At 43.4% G+C, this 17,012-nt stretch overlaps 1 protein-coding gene across 5 annotated transcripts in view; it reads right to left on the reverse strand.

The window, feature by feature from the left end:
- BRSK2 (BR serine/threonine kinase 2) overlaps positions 1 to 17,012 on the reverse strand; it is an 830,501-nt gene that overhangs the window by 400,352 nt on the left and 413,137 nt on the right. The gene's annotated exons all lie outside the window — the stretch shown is intronic.

Raw genomic sequence — 17,012 nt, forward strand, 5'->3', positions numbered from 1 at the left:
GAGAAAAAAAAGAGTAAGTCATCGTTAAAGGCAAAGCAGCGACATCTGAAGATCCAAGTTCCAATCCCACCTCCATCAACCTTCTGCAAGCTACTGAACCTCTCTCCTCAAACAGATTACAAGCTCCTGGGGCAGGCACTTGTGACCCCGTCATTAATACTGGAGAGGGAACAGCAATGCATGAAGACAATTTTCCATTGCCTCAGAACGCAGCACAGCCAGCAGCACTTCTGACATTTTGTTACAAAATATTGGGGCCATTCCAGACTGAACCCTCCCCCCCCTTTTAATTTATTTATTTTTTAATTGTTCTTCACTGCTTTATTTTTTTTACCTTTTTTCAGAGCTGCCATTTCTGAAGGAAGCGACCCTGTGGGCTCTCCATGTTTGCCAGTCAATCAGAACCGGGAATGTTCTAACGTAACCGAAAGACGGGGACAACCCTGTTCAGACCCACGGGAATAGCCTATGTCAGCGTAGCCAGTGCTGTGCTCCATTCCATATTTTATGGCAGTAGACAATAGTTAGGGCTGCTTCGATGGTGCCTGCTGATATCACACCCTGCTCGGCAGCATGATAATGCACCACACACCAGGTCTGCTAATCTTCACAGAAGCAAGAAGCCAGGTCGGCGGGGGATCATTACAACACAGCAGACACCCGCCCCATTCTATGAATAACTGCAGCCATTACAAATACAAAACAAGAAACATTATCAGTTTTTTTAAGCCAGGGTGGCTAGTACCAAGGAACTTTTCTGTGACAACAGGATGGTCCAACTTCAGTCACTTCCAAGGGAAGGCCTTTTCCTTTCAGTGAAGCTATCTTTTTTATTTTTTATATTCATTTTCTTCACAATAGTGAGCTGGAGTTTGCATTATCATTGGCTGCCTTGGGGGCCAACCTACTCAGGAGCATTCCACCTCTCGAGACCCCCACCCTATCACTCATCTCTTGTTTTAGTAGATTCCTCACCTCCAGAGGCCTTCGCTCACATCCATTACACAGCATGACATGTTTCTGTACAAACTTCCTTAGACACACATCAAATACCAAAACATCATGAAAGTAACATGTCAAAAATACAAATGCCTAAAAATACTTTGGGGCCTACCCAGAGCAGGCGTTAATTTCTGAGTAGCCCAAAAAAATGAACAGAAAAGTAGAAAATATTGCTTTTCTGTAAACCTCAGACTTAATATTGTGGTGATATTAAGTTGGAGGAACAAAAAGGTTTAAAAAAAAAATTTTTTTTTTTATTTATTTATTTTTTTTTAAAGTGCTGGCGGTCAGGTTAGGGAAACGGATGCTCAATTAACGAGAGTCTATTTTCCTAACTCCTGGCTGGGCACCGGTTAGGAAAACGGACGTTCGTAAAATTGAGTGTCCGTTTTCCTAACCCGCTGACAGCCACCTCTCCTGGGCGCCAGCTGCCAAGGAGGCGCTAGGGAGTGCATATGTGTCCCTAGCGCCTCCTTGGCAGCGCGACTCATTTAAATATTGAATTGTGCACCCAGGAGAGATGCCTGGGCGCGCATTAGGAAAGCGGGCGCTTGACATTGAGCGCCTGTTTTCCTTGCTCATTTATTGCATCGGCCTCAATAAGCATTAATAGCCAAGGGTATAGCTTGGACCTACCCCCCTCAATGCTCTTTTTTCAAACAGAAAGGCTGCGTTAGAGCCTAGAGTTTCGCCCTGCTCACTCAAAGCCAGAACCTTTTCAACAGACTGATGTGGGGTGGCTGCCTCAATAGCTTAGAATACTGCAGCGCACTGAGTATGAGGCTGTTCCAGGACTTCCATCTCATATCTGCTCTCTCTCTTTGGGGTCGATGCAAAAAGCTGAAATTCAGCACGCAGTTCCACAATGCAAAAGCTAATTTTTTTTTAAACCTCCAAATGCAGTTAATAGCATGCTAATACAATCAGGAGTTAAAATGTGTGCACAAACCAGAAAGTGTGCGCATAGCAAAGGCTTAGTGCACAGAAAAACAAGTTTATGCACAGAAAACAGTTTATGCATGCAAATCTTTCCAGGCATAAAAAGATTTATGCAACCAAAAATGCTTTCTGCACAGAAATCATTTTTTGTGCACAAAGCATGCTTTCTACGCATAAAATCCCAACTAGAGGTCCCAGCACCAGAACTCCAGCTTCCATCATAGACTAATGTCGGCCCTGGAAGCTTTACTCCACCTCGGATTCGGAATTAAGTTTCCAGCACTACGAAAGCAGGTGGTAAGCTAGCCCAGCTCTCTGCATTGGGAGTAACAACTAATGCCATCATGAGCACGCACTAACTTAAAACACCTACAGGCCTACGCAATATGGGCACGCGAAAAACAGGCATTCATGATTGAGCGCCCGCTTTCATAATGTGCCCATCCACCTCTCCCCGTGCTCGATACAGTACGTTAATGAGCTGCTGCTGCATTAAAAAGGAGGTGCTGGGGAAATTGTGCATCCCTAGCATCTCTTCGGCATCCAGAGCCCAGGAGAAGTGGCTGTGCACGAGTTAGAAAACGCACATTCGTAAATTGAGCGACTGTTTTCCGAACCTGACTGTGGGCAAAGCTCTTTTTGTTGGTTTTTTTTCCATGTTGCTGCTTTCTATGGTTCCTCCAACTTAATATCCTGATGATATTATGTCAGAAGAGCCATAGAAAAGCAGTATTTTCTGCTTTTCTTTTTAACTTTTGGGGCTCCTCAATACTTAACGCCAGCTCCTGGGTTGGCGTTTATGTTGGAGGGTTAATGTGTGTGTGTGTGTCAAGTGCATAGTTTGTTTGGTTTTTTTTTTACATAGAGGTACTAGCTAATAGCCTCATCAATATGGCATTTATGTGTGATGAGCGCTATTAGCTCCGTGCTGGTTTGGACGCACGTCCAACCGCAGGTTAACCTGTGTGCTAGCCTGCGTGCATGATATTGCATCGGCCTGATAATGTTGTGTGCAGAACTCCTTGCTGCATTGGTGGTAGAGTTTGTGCATGCAAGTGAGGGTTTTTCAAACTGCTGAGTGCACCTTTTTGCATCGGCCCCCTTTGCTGGCTGTAATCTCATCCTTTCACCTTCACAAAACAAAAACAAACAAAAAAAACTTGGGATATACCAGCTGCTGAACTATTCCCGGCCCTAGCCAGCATCAACAGCCTCTTCATTCAACAGAAACTACAATTCCAAGTTTTTAACTAAATACAGGACTTAAATCTCGTGGGTTTCCGTAAGTCACTAAATATCATGAGAAAACCTGGCAAAGAAGGCAGGACAAGATGCAGGAGTTTCCCCCCCTTCTCCCCATAGCAGAAGACTCGCCTGACTGGCTCTATTTTTTTCTCAACACTTCTGAAGAAAGCTCACAGCTTGCTTTTCTTAGGGAAAATCGGCAGTCCACCTTCATCCGTGCAGTGGGTCTCAGGAAATAAGAGCCGGGTGGGCAACACTGGCATCATTCCAGCAGCGAGGAAAACACGGAGCAGCACACGCAGACCGTGCTTCCCAGCCACGTCACCGCCTCTGCAAGCACTTCCAGGAATAGCCTCCTGTCATTTCAGGCCAGAGGAAACAAAAAATACCCAACTAAAGCTCAGGAGGGGCACCTGCCTGCCTTTTTCCATTTATAATCAAAAGCCATGAATTAAAAACAGATCACACGCTGCTGCTGCTGCTCTCTCCCAGCCCCACTCACACAAAGCGGCTCAGCCGAGCCTGCTAAATGAAGAGAAAATAACTCAGTCACTCACGTACTCAGACAGCATCACTCTCAACAGCACTTCTCTATTGTTATTAGTTACTGTGCTGGGAGAAAAGAGCCTGAATGAGCTTTTCGGAGCAAGCTGAAGGGTAAACACAGCCACCGCTGATCAGAAAGAAACCTACAAAAAAAAAAAAAGTGTCAGAATTTCTTCTGCATCCAACTGCAACCCTGACGTTGCAGCCCAGGAAGAAACAGACCACAGAAGTGCCATGGGATCAAGGATAACCACCGTCATCCTAGTTCCATCAAATGGACAAAGCTGCACCCACGGATAAAACTGTAATCCTTGGACATTCCCTGCAGCTTTTCCAGCAGCCACAGCAGAATCTGATTTATTATGCCTGCTACTCAGCTGGTTTATTAGTCTTTCAACACTGGGTTAGGGTTAGAGAAAATAAGTCCAATCAACCAATATGACTGAAGAAAGAGCAAGCTCTGATTAGACAAAGGCCTAACATGTGGGCAACGTGCACCAATATAAAATTATTTGGTGAATGGGCAGCTAAGAGAGCCAACATCAGGTACAGCTACCAGTATCGTGGGGACTTACTATATAGCCACAACACTGGTTTGCTGCCACTATCCAAACATCCACCTTCAGCAATTTTGTTTTAATTTACTGTGATAGAAATTTGCCCATTTAGATAAATACATGGTAATCACACTCAGTACAGTTTTATGTCCCCTGACAGCACCACATAAATAATATATATTCTTACTACTACAGTAATTAAAATGAAAGCCAATTTGGAATAATATGAAGCGCTCCTTTCCCTGCAAGAAAATATTTACTCCTAATGCTTGAGACCGCTTCAGATGTACTTGCCAGCCTCAAAAGTTATCTCAGTAAACCCACTGCACGCCACCCCCCCACCCCTTGCACAATTTAAAACCCTGCTTCATCAGCACCTCTCTGCTACTGCCTGATAAGAAAAAGCCAACCTGATTTAACGAATTTGCTATATAACAATTACGGGGACCGCAAATACTGCGGTGTAATTACAGGTGGTCTGCTATCTGCAGGTGTGCTCTTTCCGCTCAGCTGCCTGGGAATGGACCTGACGGCTATGTGCACACCATCCAGAAAACTAAATTCTCTTTAATTGCTCATTCCTTCCAACTGAACAGATGTTTATTTTTTTTCCTATAGCAATTGCTACTCAGGTTCTCTCAATCATCCCTAATTATATTGTCCTTACAATAAACAGCCTTTGATCAAGTGATACACTGTCACTTCCTAATTGCACATCGATAGGATATATATTTAAGAAGTACGTGGACAGCACTGCCATGCCCTATAACGAATTCTGAAAACACTTATTTTTTTTAGCTAGAGAAAGAGCAAAAGGGATTCAAAGAGAGAAGACAAATTTCTGACCACTTGTTCTAGAATCTCTATCCAAACCAAAATTGCTTGCTTCACTCAAAGTAAAGCTCTTCGTTTTCAGTTTTTATTTAATCATTTTTTTCCAGGAAATTATTAGTGTTTATTACAACAACTGGAGAAAATCAGTGCAAAGAATAACTCATTCTTCTGGGTAAATATCCGGGTTTATTTTGGTGGACAAAACTATGAAGCACCGTTCAACTTTTCCTCTTCTACCAGAATGGGGATAAGGACAGCGTATTGCACTTGATCTCTTGGTGACTCCCACATCTGCCCCTGGTGACTCCCACATCTGCCCCCGGTGACTCCATCTGAGCCCACCCTGAGGCAACTACCTTAGCAGTCTACACTGCCACTGCAGTGAAATGCCAGCACCGAAGGTGGGCCCTCCCACCAGCTGGCCCAATGTCAAAGGCCTGAGCCAAAGGCTATCCTTTCATTTGAACATCTGTGCGCCTGATACTTGAACACCATCCCTGTTTGGCAGAAACAACTCAACTTGACAGACAACAATCCGGGAGGATCCTACCCACAGTATAAATTACATTTCTAGGCTCTGTGCCTTGATCCATAGGACCAAGACACATCTGGAATCCCAGTGGGGTGATAGAGGAAACCATGGCTTCCCCAGAACTTAAAGAGGACAAAAGAAAGTTGATAATTAGCAGCTTCTCAATACCACCACCCACTATCAAGCTGATTCTGTACATCTTTCATATGGACACACAGGTATGGTAAATGCCAGCGAAATCCCTGTTCATTCATGATGTCAAATGAACAAAGCTTAGATAACTTACAGATAACTGAGTCATGGCAGGATGAGTCCAGCGGATTCTTATGGAATTATCTGTACCCAGCAAGTTTCATCATCCTATATCAACCTGGGACAGGAAGGCTTGGGAGTAGGGGAGGATGGAAGTCCTATTCTGAAACTCACTGTTCATTCCCTCACCCCCAAACATCAGACCCAGAATGCCTATATCTAAGACAGGAGTCAAGAACCCAACAGGGCTTCTCCTGATCTACAAAGCCCCTCGCAACAATATACTGTCTGAATGAGAGCTCCTCAAGCTTATTATCCTATTCTCAAAACTAGCAACTATGAGCAACTCTAACTTACATATAGAAACTCCACCATCCTACAATACTGACTATGGCAGCACTAGGTTTAACTCAGGTCATTAAATCTCCACACCATTTTCACATGGGGAGGGGATACCATTCCAGAACACCAGGCTGGTGGGATCAAGATTACTATTACAATACTATCTCCTCCTTTTTATCTTTACATCATGTATAGTGTGATGGGTATTATATTCCCCTGGTCAATAAAAGAAAGCAGGCTGTAAGGAAAACATGGGAGGGAGATCCAATAAGTAAAAAAAGTCAGAATAAGACTCAGACTCCAACTCCCATAAGACACAGGGGTTCTGGAAGAGGAAGAACCTTTACCTCATCAAGGGGAAGAGAAAGCCAATGTGTGGTGGGAGAAGGTTGAGAGCTTGCCAGAAGGAGGGATGGGGCAGGAACAGGAAAGAGTTTTATTAGAACCAGGAGAAGAGAGAGAGGAGATTGAGGGGTTGGGCAGCCTGAGGATGAGCCTGAGCTGATGGACTGGGAGACCCTCTCCAGAACAGGATACACATTCTGAGTCTGCAGGTCAGGAGCTTTAAGTGAACAGTGCTATGGGTGGATGTAGTTGCAGACATAGTGAAAGGGGAATTACAAACCCTCAGCTGCAGACTATGGTGGGAGGTGGCAGTAGGCCCTAGACTCAGGCCCATAAAACGCAAGTCAGTGTTATGCTGTTGAGGAAGCAACTGTGAGCAGCAAGTATGACGATTAAGGAAAGACGTGCTTTCTTACAGCATGATTTTGGGACTGTTTGATAAAGTAAGGTAATAGAGACTTTAAACTGCCAGGACAATCTGAAACTATATTTGCATAATCCCAGCTCAAAAACTGGGGCGAGAGAAACCGAATCCATAGCTGTAACACTCTGGAAGGAATGGGGTAAAAATAGGTAATACATGCTGGAGCACCTGGCCTGGGGAGCCTCTGCGGGAGGAACCGGGAGAAACTGCAGCGAGAAGTCAGGCATTGGGACAGTGGACAAACACCCCAGAGAATTAACCAGCATTTCAGCTTCTTATTTAACTAGAGAATCCCAGCCATATTGTGACCGGGAGAGGGGCCGGTGGCACAGACCTGCAACAATAGTGAGGACTATGGTGAGGTCCCAAGGAACAGGAGGTTTACTGAACGGAGGCTTGGAACGCCACAGTCCTTTCATGAACTTTGATATGAACTTTAACTAAAGAGGAGCTAAGGCCAGAAGACAAAAAGAAGAATAGGTAATGAAACAAACCCCTCGGATCACAGGAGAAGGGGTCCAGCTGGCTGGTTCTGCACCATATCAAAAACATCTTCTACTTGATATGATCTTCTGGTTGAAGGCTCTCTAGCTGAAATCAGCTCATCCTCAGCTTCTTTGAGAAGGAGGAGACTACAGCAAGTTCAACATCCATGCCGTGAGGACGAGAGATGACAGATTTGGATAAGAGAGTTGGAAACATCCCCACAATGGGATCAGAGAGCTAACTGACAGACTGACGAGATATGGATAGCGCACTTGCCATAGCCAGGCCAGTACTAGGATTACCCTCACCTTATCCTGAAGGACCTTTTTTACAGCCCCGGCAATGAGAAGAATTAGTGGGATTGCCGAGAGAGTAGACCCACTCCAGTCTAGAATGACAATGGGTTTATCCAGTGGACCCAAAACAGATGGCATTAATGTTTTCAGCGCTGAAGGAGATGGCCCCAGAGGGGATCCCTCATGGCACTTAGACACTCTTCTTGGCATCATAAACTTCCATACCATGCTCAATCCCTGACCTGTAATGGATCTGGGGCATGGCACAATGGACATGGGGTGGGGAGAGGGACAACGGGAAAGCCTTACCTGACTTGCGGAGAAGAACCCTCCCTCAATTTCCTACAACAAGAATCAGACGTTGCCTCGCTCAGAGAAAAGGTGCAGAAACACTGCTCATCCTCGCACCAGGACTTCGGGCTCGTACCTAACGGTGCCTTCTACAGACCTCCATCTTCCAGGCCTGATACTGTTGCATTGTTGAGGATATTTGACCACAACCATAGTAGTTGGAAGAGTCAAGATCCAGCCCCAGGCAGAGATAGCGGACAGAATGAATATCTGTAGTTGACATCCAGCACCCTGCAGATGTAGGCCTTGAAGCCACTGACCATATGTTTCTTTGCTTTTTTATTCTTCATTTTTCTTTCAGTTGTAGAGCTGAAAAGTTCTGTTAAAGGAGATGCTGAGGCAGTGGCAAGAAAAAATGCAACAAAACTGAAAACAAGTAAAAAAGATAATGGCAAAAACCGAGTTAGAAAAGAGAATGGGAATAGGTCCATGTAATTCAGACAAAAGGGAGTAAGACTTTTACTAAGCTCTGAGAGCTGGGTCCATGGCAGCACCATCAGTTGAGATTTTTGCTTACTTGTCGACGGAGAACACCAACACTTGTGAAACACTGTAGCTAGGAGTCTAATATCAAGAGGGTAATTTTCAAACAGCATGCATAGGCTAAAGTCTGAGGGTACGTTATTACTCTCAGACTGGAGCCAGAGTTTTCAAAGCGGATTTATGAGCTTAAATCCACTTTGAAAATTCACAGACGTGCACATAATTGGCACCAACATACATGCACAAAGTTACACCTGCAGTGTCCTCTGCATCTCTGGCTGGCTATCTCCTCCATTCTCTGAACTATTTCTGGCTACGCAAAAGTAAAAACTCCATGACACTTAATGACTGCCTTTATTGCACTTACTTTTCAATCACTTCTTGAAAACCATACTGGGCTTTTTCCTTTTGCTAATGTTTATTACCATTTATTATTCCCACAATGGATTATTTCAGATTCACAGTTCCAGCCAGAAATTTTCTCCTGGCAGCGCTCCCCTCAAAGTATTTCTCCCTCCCCATCATCTTTTTTTTTTTTTAAACTTTTGTTCTTCTTTACATCCAGTGTGTAAGAGACAATAAACTGCCAAATCACAAGGCAAAGGCCCCATTGATAACTTCATTTGGCAGTCCCCTGCCTTAAAGCTGACACTCCTGAAGTCAAGGTCTTTTGCCATCATAAAACATATCTGGTCTACCTATCCACAGCGAAAATATATCTTCCACTCCCTCACAGATCCCCTGTGCTTATACCAAGGTTTCTTGATTTCAGAGACTGCCCTCGTCTCCATCACCTCTCTCTGTAAAGAAACATTTCCTTATATTACTCCCTTTCACCCTCAAACCCATGACCCAAAGCCTCCTTTCCATTGAAAGAGGCTCATCTCCTGTGCACTGATGCCTTGGAGCTACGTGTGTGGGGGTCTCTATCAGATTTCCCCTGTCCCAACTTTTGCTCTAGGGATATTTGTCTGTCCACATATGCTTTAAAACAGATTTCCGACTATTAAAAACCTATCTATTTAAAATAGCTTATGCAGGAATTGAGGAAGTGAATACCTCTACTCAAAGCTCCTTATAATATCAGTACCGGTCTATGATACATATCTGGAGCTTAATAGACTATTTGTTGATAACTATATGATAATGAGGACCTTGGTTTTGTAATTCTTCTTAAATTTCTGACTTTTCTTGTTTTGTTAAAAAAATTTTCTTTTTAGTTAAGTTATGTAGAGTGTTAGGGATTATAATTATACAATGTATTTATTTTCAATCTTTACTATTTTCTATTTATTTATTTTGTTTCTATTTTTCTTTAGTATTATTATTTTTATCTTTATAATTTGAAGTTGTGAACCGTTTTGGTCAGATACTCTCCGTGAAAATCGGTATATAAAATGTTTTAAATAAATAAATAAATAAAATAAATAAAGTAGCCATTCACTGGACCGATTCTATTTGGTTTATACCCAGAATTATACACAAATGAGATCCCAAAGACTTACAAAAGGGCAATATGATCTCCTTTTCTTCTGCTGACCATTACTCTCCCTCAAGATGCACAAGCATCTTTCTGGCTTTTGCTGCCAGCTCATCCACCTGTTTGGAGTTCTTAAGATCAACGGGATATAATCGCCTTCAGACCCTGCTCTTTTTTCATGCTTTACAAGAAATTTCACCCCCATATTGTTCCACTCCTCTGGGTTTTTGCAGCCCAAATGCATTACCCTGCATTATTTAGCATTATATCTTAACTACCAGACTCTAGACCAGTGGCTCTCAAACTTTTTTGGTCATGACTCATCTTACAGATGATGCTCACATGTGTGACACTGAACACATGGGCTGTCACGGGGCCAAATGTAAACACATACTCTACATCCACAGGAATCCCAGACACCCAACCATGAGTGCAGAACAGAACTAGGATATTTTCCTTTACAACTGGCCATACAAAAAATATATTTTGATTCTGGTGTCATCTCAGTAAAAGCAACCTACATTCCCTCTCCTAACCAGGCGCATTGTAAAATACAAAACCTGAAAAAAAGGCTCAGCACATGGGTAACAAAGATACCCTAACAACACTAACTCCAAGGATTCAAACAGCAATAGTCCTACAAAGGCAGAAGTGTTCATCCAATCTGTATCCTACTGAGAAAACACAACAAATAAGACTGTTACAAATGCCTAAATAAGTACATTACTTCACTTTGCCACATACATAGTACCAAATTTCTCCAAATACAGAATAAAAAAAGCACAAATTACAAATATGGAGACAAAAACTGAAAAGAAAATCCCCCAAACCCATTCCTCATGCAGTGCAAAACTGCAGAACTAGAAACAGAAATACATTTCCACCTACACTGAGGGGTAGATTTTTTAAAAATGCGCGTTCGCGTACTTTTGTTGGCGCACCAGGCGCCAACAAAAGTACGCTGGATTTTATAAGATACGTGTGTAGCCGCGCGTATCTTATAAAATCCTGGATCGGCGCGCACAAGGCTGCCGATTTTGGGCAGCCGGCGCGCGCCGAGCCGCGCAGCCTGCCTCCATTCCCTCCGAGGCCGCTCCGAAATCGGAGCGGCCTCGGAGGGAACTCTCTTTCGCCCTCCCCTCACCTTCCCCTCCCTTCCTCTACCTAACCCACCCCCCGGCCCTATCTAAACCCCCCCCCTACCTTTGTCCACAGATTTACGCCTCCCGGAGGGAGAAGTAAATCCACGCGTGCCAGCGGTCTGCTGGAGCGCCGAGACGCAACCCGGGGGCGGTTCCAGAGGGCGCGGCCACGCCCCCGGACCGCCCCGGGCCAAAACCACGCTCCCGGGCCCGCCCCCAAAACGCAGCGATCGGCCCTGCCCCTGACAAAAAACCCCGGGACTTACACGAGTCCCGGGGCTCTGCGCGCGCCGGCAGGCCTATGGAAAATAGGCGCGCCGGCGCGCAAGGCCCTGCTCGCGTAAATCCGGGCGGATTTACGCGAGCAGGGCTTTTAAAATCCGCCCCTAAGCGAAGTACGAAGATAGATGAAATGCATATTCCCAAAACTGATATATCATGGCTCTTTTACTTCACCAGTCCACCTCCAGGCCCCAATCATCCCTCACTTCACCCAATTATTCCCGTTCAGTCATCCCCTCATATTCACATCCCTCTCCAGCATTTCTGACCTCCATCTCGCATCCACTTCCCTGTGCTCCCTCTGCTGAACTCTCCCTGTCCAGCTATCCCCAACCCCCTGTATCCCTTTCCTGCTCAGCAGGAAATACTGGATGTAATATTCCCTCTTTCACCTCTCCCTGCACAGCATCCCCAATCTCCTTTCCCCCAACCCCTACATCAGCAGCATAATTTCCAGGTCCAGTGGAGGAAAATAAAAATCGGTGTTCCATCAGACTCAGAAGACCAGGCATTGGCGATGTCTCACTGTGATCTGGATAGAGGAGGAAACAGCCTCCCACTGGGCCAGAAAGAGGAGAGAGAAGTGAGTGTAGCCTCCAGTCATGCCCAATAAAGACGACGTCAACCATCTCGCACTCCTGCTGTGATACACCTCACCACTCAGGACCTCATGACACACCTGCTGAGAACCACTGCACTAGACCATTACTCAAGGTCCACTAGATCCCTCCTCATAGTTTCCACCCCTTCTTGACCTTCTACCCTGTTGCAGATTTTGGTAGCTACAAAAAGACAAATCGTTCCCAATAGTCCTTTCGCAATATTGCTTAGAAAAAATGTTGAAAGAACCAGTCCAAGGACTGATCCCTGCGGCACACCACTAGTAACGCCCTCTCCTTCAAGTAAACCCCATTTATTACCACACTTAACCAGTTTCTAACCCAATCAGTCACTTTAGGGCCCATATTAAGGGTGCACAGTTTATTTATAACGTATCAGAAAAGAACAAGGACAATTTCCACAACAACGAAATCACTTCATAAAGGAAATGTCATATCAAAAGACTTCTATTGAACGCCCAATTCCCTGTAGCTACAGTAGTTTTGTACTAGTTTTATAATAGTTTTAACCGCATCATCAAGCCTGTCGGCGTGTTCTCGATCAACTCAACAGGAGAACCGCCCGGACCTCTAATCATCTGCGGCTACGTTACATCTGTATTTAGTCGTATTTTTTTGCAATTTTACAATATTTTTGTATTTTTTGTTGTTTTTAATCTTCCGGTAAAAAATTGTTGCAATTTAAATCCAGCTCAACATCCGGCCGAGGTTTCGCAGCATAGGCTGCTTCATCAGGAGCTATGATGCAAGTGCAAATTCTTTATGAACAAAATGTCTCTGTCAAATAAATTCCTTCGAGTAGGACGAACAGCGTCTCACCACAGCTTCTAACAAAAGTGTTAGAAGCTGTGGTGAGACGCTGTTCGTCCTACTCGAAGGAATTTATTTGACAGAGACATTTTGTTCATAAAGAATTTGCACTTGCATCATAGCTCCTGATGAAGCAGCCTATGCTGCGAAACCTCGGCCGGATGTTGAGCTGGATTTAAATTGCAACAATTTTTTACCGGAAGATTAAAAACAACAAAAAATACAAAAATATTGTAAAATTGCAAAAAAATACGACTAAATACAGATGTAACGTAGCCACAGATGATTAGAGGTCCGGGCGGTTCTCCTGTTGAGTTGATCGAGAACACGCTGACAGGCTTGATGATGCGGTTAAAACTATTATAAAACTAGTACAAAACTACTGTAGCTACAGGGAATTGGGCGTTCAATAGAAGTCTTTTGATATGACATTTCCTTTTTGAAGTGAAGCAGTTTATTTATAAGCCACCTATGCTGAACCATGTCAAAAGCCTTACTGAAATCCAAGTACACTACCTCTAACGCTCTGATCCGATTCCCTGTTCACCCAATCAAAGACATTGATCAGATTCATCTAAAGGGATCTACCTCTGGTAAAACTATGCTGCCTTGGATCTTGTAATCCTTTGGATTCCTTAAATTGCATTATCCTTTGTTTTAGCAGTGATTCCATTAGTTTACTCATCACTAACTGGCCTCTAGTTCCCAGCCTCCTCCTTGCTCCTGCTTTTGTGAAGCACCACCACATCTGCCTGTCTCCGGAGGACAGCAAGAGGAAGGGAGATCAACAACAAGAATTACAAAAAAAAAAAAAAAAAAAAAGGCAAAAATGGAAAGCAAAAGCTTGGGCAAAAGACTGCCACGGTATTGTCTATACAGTAGATTTAAGTAACTTCTACCAGATCCCTAAAAACATAATTACATACTCACACTGTATATGAGAAAGGTTTAAAAAAATGCAACAGAAAAGAATAAAGACTATCATGTGATGGCCTAAAGCTCAAGTTAATAACTTTCATTCCATTATCAGGAATTCCCCTCAAAACAGTTTAGTAGTTCTCAGAGCTAAAAAAAGAAAAAAGCACAGCTCTGTTCCCCAAATTGCTGTTTGCATGACAGAAGCATATAATAGACTATGATGATGACATGTGCAAAATATTTCTAGCATGCTTACTCGAAGTGCAACAGGATTATAATATACTTCAAGCTTTGGAATTTGTTGCCAGAGGATGTGATTAGTGCAGTTAGTGTAGCTGGGTTTAAAAAAGATTTGGATAAGTTCTTGGAAGAGAAGTCCATTACCTGCTATTAATCAAGTTGACTTAGGGAATAGCCACTGCTATTACTGACATTAGCAGCATGGGATCTACTTAGTGTTTTGGGTACTTGCCAGGTATTTGTAGCCTGGATTGGCCACTGTTGGAAACAGGATACTGGCGTAAAGTCTGCAATGTTGCAAGGGCGCATTGGCCGCAAGGAAAATTTATTGGATAGTGGGGATTAGCTAATAGCCTCATCTACATGAATTTACATGTGAAGAGCACTATTAGCTACATGGTGTTTTGGACACGCTAATCCCCGTATTGAATCGGGGGTTATGGATGCGCGTCCAAAACGCGTGTCCAATCACGCATTAAGCTGTATGCAGTGGCTAATGCATGGTACTGCATGAGCCCCATAGTCTAAGTGCACCAGTATTCACATGCATGCACAATAGTGCCAGGATTTATACTCCGCTGAGTGCAATAAAGCGCTAGGTCCAGAATATAAACTCCCAGTCTCTGAATGCAGTAGGATGCATGCATCAGAACACTAGTTTCATAGTGCACTTGCTATAGAATGTAAATCTAGCACCAGAACATGCATTTCCCAAGGTCTGAATGAAGCATTTGTGCCAAAATTCACACCTTCCAATTTATTTATTTCCCACTATTGCGGGAACCAATATCTGGCACAAAATACCCACAGAACTGCGTCTTGAACCCTGCCATAAAAAAATACAAGCAGAACCTCAATACTTGGCTGTTCGAACAAGCAAACTCACAATGATCTGCCCCATTTTCTGAAATACCTATTACTTGTTCTGCATCTCCGATCGATCGATTATGATTATATTATTATTATTATCAATTGATTATGATTATCTTTAAGTTAATTTGATTAGTGCTTAATTATGTCATTAATTTGTTCTTAATTGATTTAATATGTACACATGAGTTTATTCTCTTTTTGAATGTAAAGCTTGTTGCTGATTTACTGTTGATTGTGAACCGAGGTGATGTTATTAACGTGCCGCGGTATATAAAAAACTTCGAAATAAATAAATAAATAAAATATTTATATTTGATTTACTGCCACCTTGTTTGAAGACATTGATGTGGTTTACATGAAAGTTTAAAACATTTTGATTTATAACCACTAATTCTACAGTCCTAGCATTAATTCATAAATAAGCACCCATTAAAAAAACATTTACATGTTAATAATCAAAACAGAACACTTATCATACTTCATAAGAAAATGAACAACACAACCAGTCTTTGCTCCTTATCAAAACAAAAAAACCTCAAATTATTCCCATCAGAGCAGATGCAGTTGAAACTTCTGCTTTACAAATTCTCAGGACTGGATGCGCTCTTTCTGACTTTCTGCCCTATTTCCCTTGCTAATTCATCCTCCCCCCTGGCACTTGGCTTTTTCCACTGGCCAATAGCAATTTTATTTGGCCAGCCCCTTGGGATCTGCATTGCTCCTCTCCCGACAGCCACTTTGGCAAGGGGGAGGGCAGAGGATGGCAGCCGTGTTATGCACCTTTAGCCACTGAATGTGCAGCCACAGTGACTCCACGCCCCACTCCCATCAATTTTCTCCCTTCCATTCTGCCACAATAAAAACACTCAGAGCAGTGTTTCTAGCCTCAAGAAAAAAAAATATATATACATACATATATATGGGTTGTTTTTTTATGTGTTTTGTTTTTTTTTTTAGCACCACATGATATATCCTAACAGTGGAACAGAGTTTGTCACCAGGAGCTAAAGAGCTGTGCGCCAACACAAACTCACAAACCCTATGATAAGGTACCTGAATCAGAAGCGCCTCTGTGAGGGTCTGTGAGATTAAAGCTCGTCTGTGGTGGGGGGAGGCCTCATTAGCTCCCTGCCAGCAGGTGCCTGGGAAAAACTGCTGTCAGGTAGCGGGGGAGAAGTCGTGATGGAAGTTACGTGGGTAAAAGGCACCAGGGAAAAAAAAATCAAAAAAGGTCTTGCAGTCTCTTGCTCACAGGTTATATTTAGTTGGCTTGTCAGTTTAATTAGCTGGCATCTGGGGGGAGAGAGAGTCATGCTTTCTTCTCTAGTGATCTGTGGAAAGCTGAAACTTACTGAACGGAGGTGTCTTACCTGCACTCAAGTCTAAGATTACAGAGCAGCAGGAAGGACCACAGGACTCATCCAGCCCTTCATGGCCTCACATCATTTAGGAGCTCTGAAGCCAGCCCTAAAGCCAGACGCTCAAATTATCGGGCCATGCGCCCCAGCACCAGCACATATTAAACCCCCTGCCCAAGAATTCAAGGACTTTGTTTCTGCCATCTGAATCCTCCAAATGTATTTAATCTGCACCAAAGATTTCTCTAAAATGCTTATCCGTTCTGTTAATCTAAGGATCAACAGGATTTTCCCCTCACCTTCTACTCTATTTTCCCAGACCTGACCCTGGGGAAACGTGCACCATGCATCACTGAATGATTCGAGTCAGACAGTACGTTCAAGACCTACTGAGAACTCCTGGCCAGAGGTGCGCTATGAAGTACAGATATAAAGAAATGGCCAAAGTGTAAATTAGGCACAGTCTGCAATATGACATTAGAGGAGAGGCATTCTGGAAGCTCCAGTTTAATAACACGAACTGATGCTATAACACAACTTGATGTCATTGTCAATCTGGACAGGTTATATGAGAATGAAAACTTTCTTATTGTCAATTCCTTTTCTATTAACTGCGACAGCTGTCAGGACCTGTACGCATTACTGTTCAAGGAAG

This window comes from Rhinatrema bivittatum, chromosome 17, assembly GCF_901001135.1.
Source record: "Rhinatrema bivittatum chromosome 17, aRhiBiv1.1, whole genome shotgun sequence".
NCBI lineage: Eukaryota > Metazoa > Chordata > Amphibia > Gymnophiona > Rhinatrematidae > Rhinatrema > Rhinatrema bivittatum.